Here is a 7290-nt window from a genome sequence, read left to right as displayed (position 1 = left end):
CGGATGTGGGAGATATCGCTGATTTAAAATCAGCTATTTTATTAGAATTTTTGTGACGGCGGAACTGTTGCAGCGCAAATCTAAGATCCCAGAGTGACCAGATAGGGATTTCCAACTCATGGGAAGATGAAAAATGATCCTTCTGCTTCTAAAAACAGGTTATAATAAATATTCTGAGTTATATTGGCGAGTTATGTCCATTTTAACTTTGGAGTAGCATTCAGAGTGGGTTTCCATTGGAGACGTGCCCTCCCACCCCACTTTAGTAGGCACCTGCTTCACATTCATCAGTTTCAACATAGCAGCGTTCGGCTTGGGTTATTTGGAGACGTGCCTTCCCACCCCAGGCTATGTAGGCACCTGTTACTTCATCAGCAACCAACATCATGGTTATGGGTCAACCACATAAAATCCTTGTCATCGAAGTCCATTTGCTAGGTCGTACACTGTTAGAATCATAGTTGGTCAAAAGCATTATAGGGTATCTCTATCCTCGGATCTTTGTTTATCAGGGTTTTGGGTTAACCACATAAAACCCTTATCTTCAGTGTCTCTTCATATTCAATAAAGGCTTTGCAGGAGGGAACTTTACGCAATGGGGACCATTGCTTCTTAAGGAGGGAGGAATGATCCGAATGGAAAATGGCATCAACCCATGGTACTCATCCACCCATATTATTCATCGACCCATGGAATTTACCCATGGTATTGTAAAAGGCATCCGCCCGTGGTATTGTAAAATCCACCCATGGTATTCATTCACCCATGGAATTGACCCGTGGTATTGTAACTGAAAAATACTATAAGTAACAAGTCACATTTTGTAAAAGGACAGATTGTCCGCCACAATGTAGCCTTTATAGTTCAGAGGCATGTAGCCACCACATCTTTTCTCAGAGATAAGCTACCATTGCCCTAGCTGGTTTATTTTCATTACTATTTTAAATAAAAATTTCTTTGTGGTTTTGTTTATTGGGCATTCTCCTACTTTTTCTTCTGGCACTTCAAGTTTTCAGATCTTGGCGGTCTCTCCTCCCAAGATCCATTTCAATCTTTTAGATATTGGGGGCCCCCTCCCAAGATCCGAATCATATAATCATCAACAAATAACACAAAGTACCTTTCTCCTTAGAGTGCTTGATTTCTAGTTGGCCCACACACATCAGCATGGATGATCTCCAAGGGCTTCGATGTAGAGAGCTCCTTTGTCTTGTGGCTGATTCTGGTCCGCTTTCCATGTTGACATGGACCGCATACTGCTTGATTTGGTTTGGACAGCCTTGGGATATCTCGTACAGCTTTAATATTGTTGATATTGATCAGATTTTCGAAGCTTGTATGTCCAAGTCACTTATGCCACAGCCAATTCTCATCTGTCTAACTCAAGTAGCATTTATTTTCTTGAATCTTGTTCAGAATGTAGATGTTGTCTGGTGTTCTTACCCCTTTTGCCACAAGTTTTCCTGAGACAAAGTTCCTTATTTCACAGTATTTGGTACTGAAAACAACCTTATGTCCTTGAGCATAGATTTGGTTGACACTCAGGAGGTTGTGTTTGAGTCCGTCAACCAGCAAAGCATCTTGAGCTTTTCCTTTTCCATTGATCAGAGTCCTTTTCCAGCAATTCTGCTAGATCCGCTTCCAAAGGACACATTCCCTTCCTTTTTGCTCAATGAGACAAACTTCCTTCTGTCTCCTGTCATGTGTCTGGAGCACCCACTATCTACAAACCACTGGTTTCCATTATTTTGAGCATATAGAGCCAGGCCGCATTTGTCCATGTTGGAGTTCTTGCTACTCGTCTTTCTTCCTTTGAGTGGGCAGTCTTGTTCATAGTGTCCATTATTGTAGCAGAAAGAGCAAATCAGATCAAATTTGGTCAAGGGATCAAATGAATTGAAGGTTTTGATTTGTCCCTGCTTTTTGGGGGCATATGAGTTGATTATTCGATCCTTTGGCTTTGTCTTTTCACTTCTGCGAGCCATACAATGTCTGGCTTGATGACCGAAGTTCTTACAGTGAAAGCAATGTCCAAGAAAGATGGTTTTGTACTTGTTGAAGCAACCACGGTTTGAGTCGATTTCCTTCCTGGGAATTACTCCTCCCTCGTTCTTTGGATTTGCGATGGGCCCTTGGTGGATTACAGGTTTGTATTTACTGTAGTGTCCATGATTCGACTCCACATTCTTCTTTGGAGTAATTCTCTCTTCATTCTTGGGATCTGGGATGCACTTCTAATAACATACTTTTTCATATTTTGGATTGCAGGAAAGTGCATCGGCATAACTTTTCGCACTATTCTTAGTGCTTGAGGATTCTCCTTTGAAACCTATTCCAGACTTGTCATGTTGAGGTTTTTGATTTTTCAGAATAGTCTCAAGTATTTGAGAGCTTTTACAACCCTTTTTAATTTTCTCCAACTCCTTTCTTAGAGACACTATTTCGGCCTCATGTTCTTCACAAGTTTCTTCTTTTTCTTCAAGCTTTGCTTCTAAGAGATCTTCTCTCCTTATTATTTCCTCGTTTTCCACTTTGAGAGAAATGATTTTGTTCCGAAGTTTCTCATTTTCTTCAATGGCGCTTATTAACAGTTCATATACATCTCCTTCCAGCCTTGAGTCATCATCATCTCTGAGTGCCATGAATAATGGTTCTTGGCCTTCAACATGATCACTTTCCTCATCTAATTTCTTTATGATGACCATAAACTCATCCTCATCAGACTCATCTTGCTTGGAGAGGAATTTTTTCTTATTGAACCCTTTCTTTTTGTGTGCCATTCTTTTAGAATTTCCTTCATCATCATTGTCATGTTTATGAGGACATCTTGCTGCATAATGACCTATTTCACCACATTTAAAATAGATAAGAGGAAACTTGCCTTTAAGCTTAGATCCTCTCTTTAGCTTTCGTATAGATTGAGCCAATTCGGATTCCACATCTGACTCATCACTACAGTCATTCCTTTCTTTCCCCTTCTTTGACTTTGAGGCCTTGAATGTTGCATCTTTGGAGCTTGGGCCACCTTTCCTCATTTCATAGGCAGTGAGAATTCCATGGAGTTCATCCATTTTGAGGGTATCTAGATTCTTTTCTTCTTCTATAGCGCTTATTTTGGAGTCAAATCTGTCTGGAAGAGACCTTAATACCTTTTGAACAATGGTACTTTCTTCCACTTTTTCGTCCAATCCTTTCAGGGAATTTACCACTTCAGCTACTCGGAGGAGGTAAACTGCAATATCTTCTTCATCTTCCATCCTCAAACTTTCAAATTGTCTTCTGTGAGTTTGAAGCTTTGCCTTTTTTACTTTTGAGTCTCCATCATACAAGCCAACTAGCTTCTCCCACATTTCTTTGGCAGAGTTACAGTGCATGATTTTTGTAAACTCGGAATCAGTGATTCAACTAGTGATGGAGTTCATGGCCTTTGCATTTGTGATGTAGGCTTTCCTGTCGTCTTGGTTTGTTGGAAGAGTGGAAGTCGTTTGGTATTCATTTTGAACAAAATGCTAGACTTCAGGTCCAAGGGACATTAAGTAGTAGGTCATTCTTTTCTTCCAGAAAGCAAAGTTAGTGCCATCGAACAAATGAGGTCTTCTTGAAGCTTCGTGATTTCTCATCATGGTTGCAGATCCTTCTTCAAGCTGTTAGGCTAGTGTGAAGAAGCCTGGCTCTGATACCAATTGTTGGAAATACTGAGAGGGGGGTAAATCAATATTTCTTACTATTTTTTTATTATTATTCTAGTGATTACCAAAAGCATATATAGATATGTATATGTATACACAGAACGCAGAAATCAACAACTGGAATAAATGCTTTTATTAAAAAAATCTCAAGACAGTGCAATGAAATAAATACAAAATAAGTATATATTTGACTGTGAATAGTTGCCAAGCTCCAACTTGGACTTCAGTGAGGCTCCAACCTCCAGAGCACCAACTCTGTTTAGCAGTGGTTCTGCACTTAGGAGCACCTACCCCTAATGACCTTAGTCCTGTTCAGTACTGAGGCTCCAACCTCTTGGGCTCCAACCCAACTTTGATATACACTGGTATGCTGCTGCACTCTATTCAGCTTCCGCTGCTTCTGCTGCCCCTTTTGCCTCTGCTGCTTCCACTATCTCATACTCAGGTTATTCATCACAACAACAGCCCCAACAGTTCTCTATTTTTACTGTTTTATACATCCTCATGCCTTTGTCCATTCGTTTCCGCTCATTCGCTGGCTCTTTGGCTTCCTCCTCACTCACTTGAGCTTTGGCTTCTTCAACACTCGCTCGACCTTCTGGCTTCCCTCCTCCATTCGCATTAGCTTCCCCTTCGCTTGAATTAACTAATGATACACGGGACACGTTCAAGAGGAAGAGGGGTCGAATTACAATAGAAATGATGCTTATTGAAAATATTAGAGAGCTCCCTTTTTTTTCTTTTCAAGTTCACGAGTCGTGAACTACTTTTTGTTCGTAACATAGATGCCCAAGATCAATTCCAGAAATAAAGCATTTCAACACACACACACACACACACATATATCTGACTTCTTCTTATCACAATCATAATCGCCATGATTCAGTCTCCTGAACTATCGGGAGCATTCTGAAGTGTATTTCTGCCTCTAAACGCTGCGTAAACAAAAAAAAAACATTTACACAGGAAACACAAGCAAAATGGCTCAAGGGCGGACTTCAATATTAATTCACCTGCAAATAAAAACTGTATCGGGTCCACTCCTCCACAACATTATCACAATCGACAATCGCGGCTTCTAGAGGTTCGCACATACCATAGTCATTTGCTGATGGCCGATTCCCCTGCTGGACGCGATATTATATATAAACTGTTTTTGATGAGTCCATCGGGTCCATACCTCTATCGCAATCGGCAGATTATAGTGTCATCCCTTTAGGACTTGCGATCGCTACGGATGCGATATGATATTAAGCCATGGTTTATATGCCTGTCGGGTCCGCAACGTTCATCGCTATCGGTGATCGCAAAGGGTCGCTTAACACTTCATGACTTCCACTCCCGAAATGCCGATGCGACGATCGACAATCGCAAATCGGAGGTTTTAATGTGGCAGGGCCTTTACCACTCCCGATACATAATCCCGACGCGATATTAAATTGCAACGTATTGCAATGGTCCCATGGGTCCGTGCATATATTATGTTTTAACTTTGTTTTTATGCTCCTCCGCTTATGTTGCTCCGATAGTTGTTCATGCATATATAGATGGGTTTTGCCTCCGATAGCTCCTCTTCTTTGGCATATATATATTATATATATATGTGGTTCCATCTGCTCCGTTCTGTCTGCTCCTCTTGGCTCCGTCTGCTCCTCTTGGCTCCGGCATATATATATATATATATATATATATATATATATATCTGTGGTTCCATCTGCTCCATTCCGTCTGCTCCTCTGGGTGGCTCTGTCTCCTCCTCTTCCGTCTGCTCCACAAATATTGCCATATTGACATCAATGACAATCTGTGTCCAACATCTTCACCATAGAAAGAGTTTGTAGCTGCCACTTTAGCAACTTGTCAAGCAATGTGGCTTAGAAGATTGTTGGAAGATCTTTCAAATGTTCAAAAGGAGCCAACTTTGATTTACTATGATAATAGTTTTGCAATTTCTTTATCAAAAAATCATGTCTTTTACAAAACAAACAAGCACATTGACACATGTTTTCATTTCATATATGAGCTTCTCAATGATGGAGACATATTACTTGCCTTTTGTGGTTCTAAAGATCAACTTGCAGATATTTTTACAAAGCCTCTTGGGAAAAATGTATTTGAATTTCAAAGAGAGATACTAGGCATTGTAAGTGACATTACTTGTAACAGTTGAGATTAGGAGGGGGTGTTGCGATATTAATCTCACTGGCTGCTAGGTGTTATGATATTTAATTCCATTTTTTGTCAGATGTCATAGTCAATTTTTATTCTCTTGAGTTTAGTTGAATTTTAGTTCAGTCTCATTGCAGTGATTTATTGTTGATGTATCCAATGTAATTCTATTTAACTGATTTTGAATATTGAGAAGAGTTGTATGCTCCATTCTAGTTTTCAAGTTCATTCTCTGTTTATTTCGCCTCTGCATTCTTTGTCAGCAACCTCATAGTTATTCCATTTATGCACCAATACTCGAATACATATCCAAACAATGCCCTGATATCTTTGAGCCCCTAACAACAAAACACACTTCTCATTCTGACATAAATTCGAAATTCATCACTATTCTATTAACTTCAAAAGGACATATTTATAGAGGAAGTTTTAATCACTCCACCGAGCTTTTATTTCATTCTCGGGCTTCTATTCTCTACCCCTCTACCTTACTTTCCTACTTCTATACATCATACATATACAATTCCCATTCGGGAAATATCTCTTCAAGACATGAAACTGGACACCTATCCAAAACTACTCAAAAGCTGAGCTGGACACCTGTCAGTATTTACAAAGGCCCAATTGCCCCAAATATCAACTATTCAAAATATCTTAACAACTTGATTATCCAGTTTCCTCTAGAATCAGGACAATTGGCCTATTACAATAAAATCCATCTAATTCTAATTCATACAAATAAATTGGAGAAAAGAATACCTACATCTAAAATGTACAAGATCCCCTTGGGATCTTACACAGATTAAATTTTTGTAGGGTGATACTCCTGCATCACTAGCTATTTATTAAAATAAAATAGCACATGACAAACCTAAAATGTAAGATGCCAATCCTTAAATGGAATGGAAAATAATTCAACAATGTAATAAATGGTTACTAGATATAAAAATTTAAAATAAAATAAAAGGTTTAATTTGATTTTAATGATTGACTATGAGGAGATAAGACTAGTGCCAATTATTTTTTTTGGGATATACATAGTCAAATTAAAGATTCTTTTGAAGAAACATAAGGAGACCTACGATGATAACTAAGTTTGTGCATTACTAACCGTATAAAATCATCCTAGTACTTTCACAGGCTTTCAGGACAAAATCAACTGAGTGTTCACCACTAAAAATATTGCTTGCACTTTAAGTTAGCATCTATCAAAAAATATACAAAGAAAATACACCCTTACCACTAGATAAACATATTTGAATTTAATATATTCAACAAATAAATCTACAAGATTTAGAACGCTTAATAAATAATTGTACATCCATAAACCCTAACCATGAAACATCTTATCCCTAACCATGAAACATCCTTAAAGCCTAGCCTGGAAAATCATCCACAAAGAATCTCTCCAAGCGGTCCCACTAATTATTTA

The sequence above is a fragment of the Pinus tabuliformis genome, chromosome 8 (genome assembly GCF_031772625.1).
Source record: "Pinus tabuliformis cultivar Carrire ecotype Pingquan chromosome 8, CPIR1, whole genome shotgun sequence".
Lineage (NCBI taxonomy): Eukaryota > Viridiplantae > Streptophyta > Pinopsida > Pinales > Pinaceae > Pinus > Pinus tabuliformis.
This window is presented reverse-complemented; position numbering follows the sequence as displayed.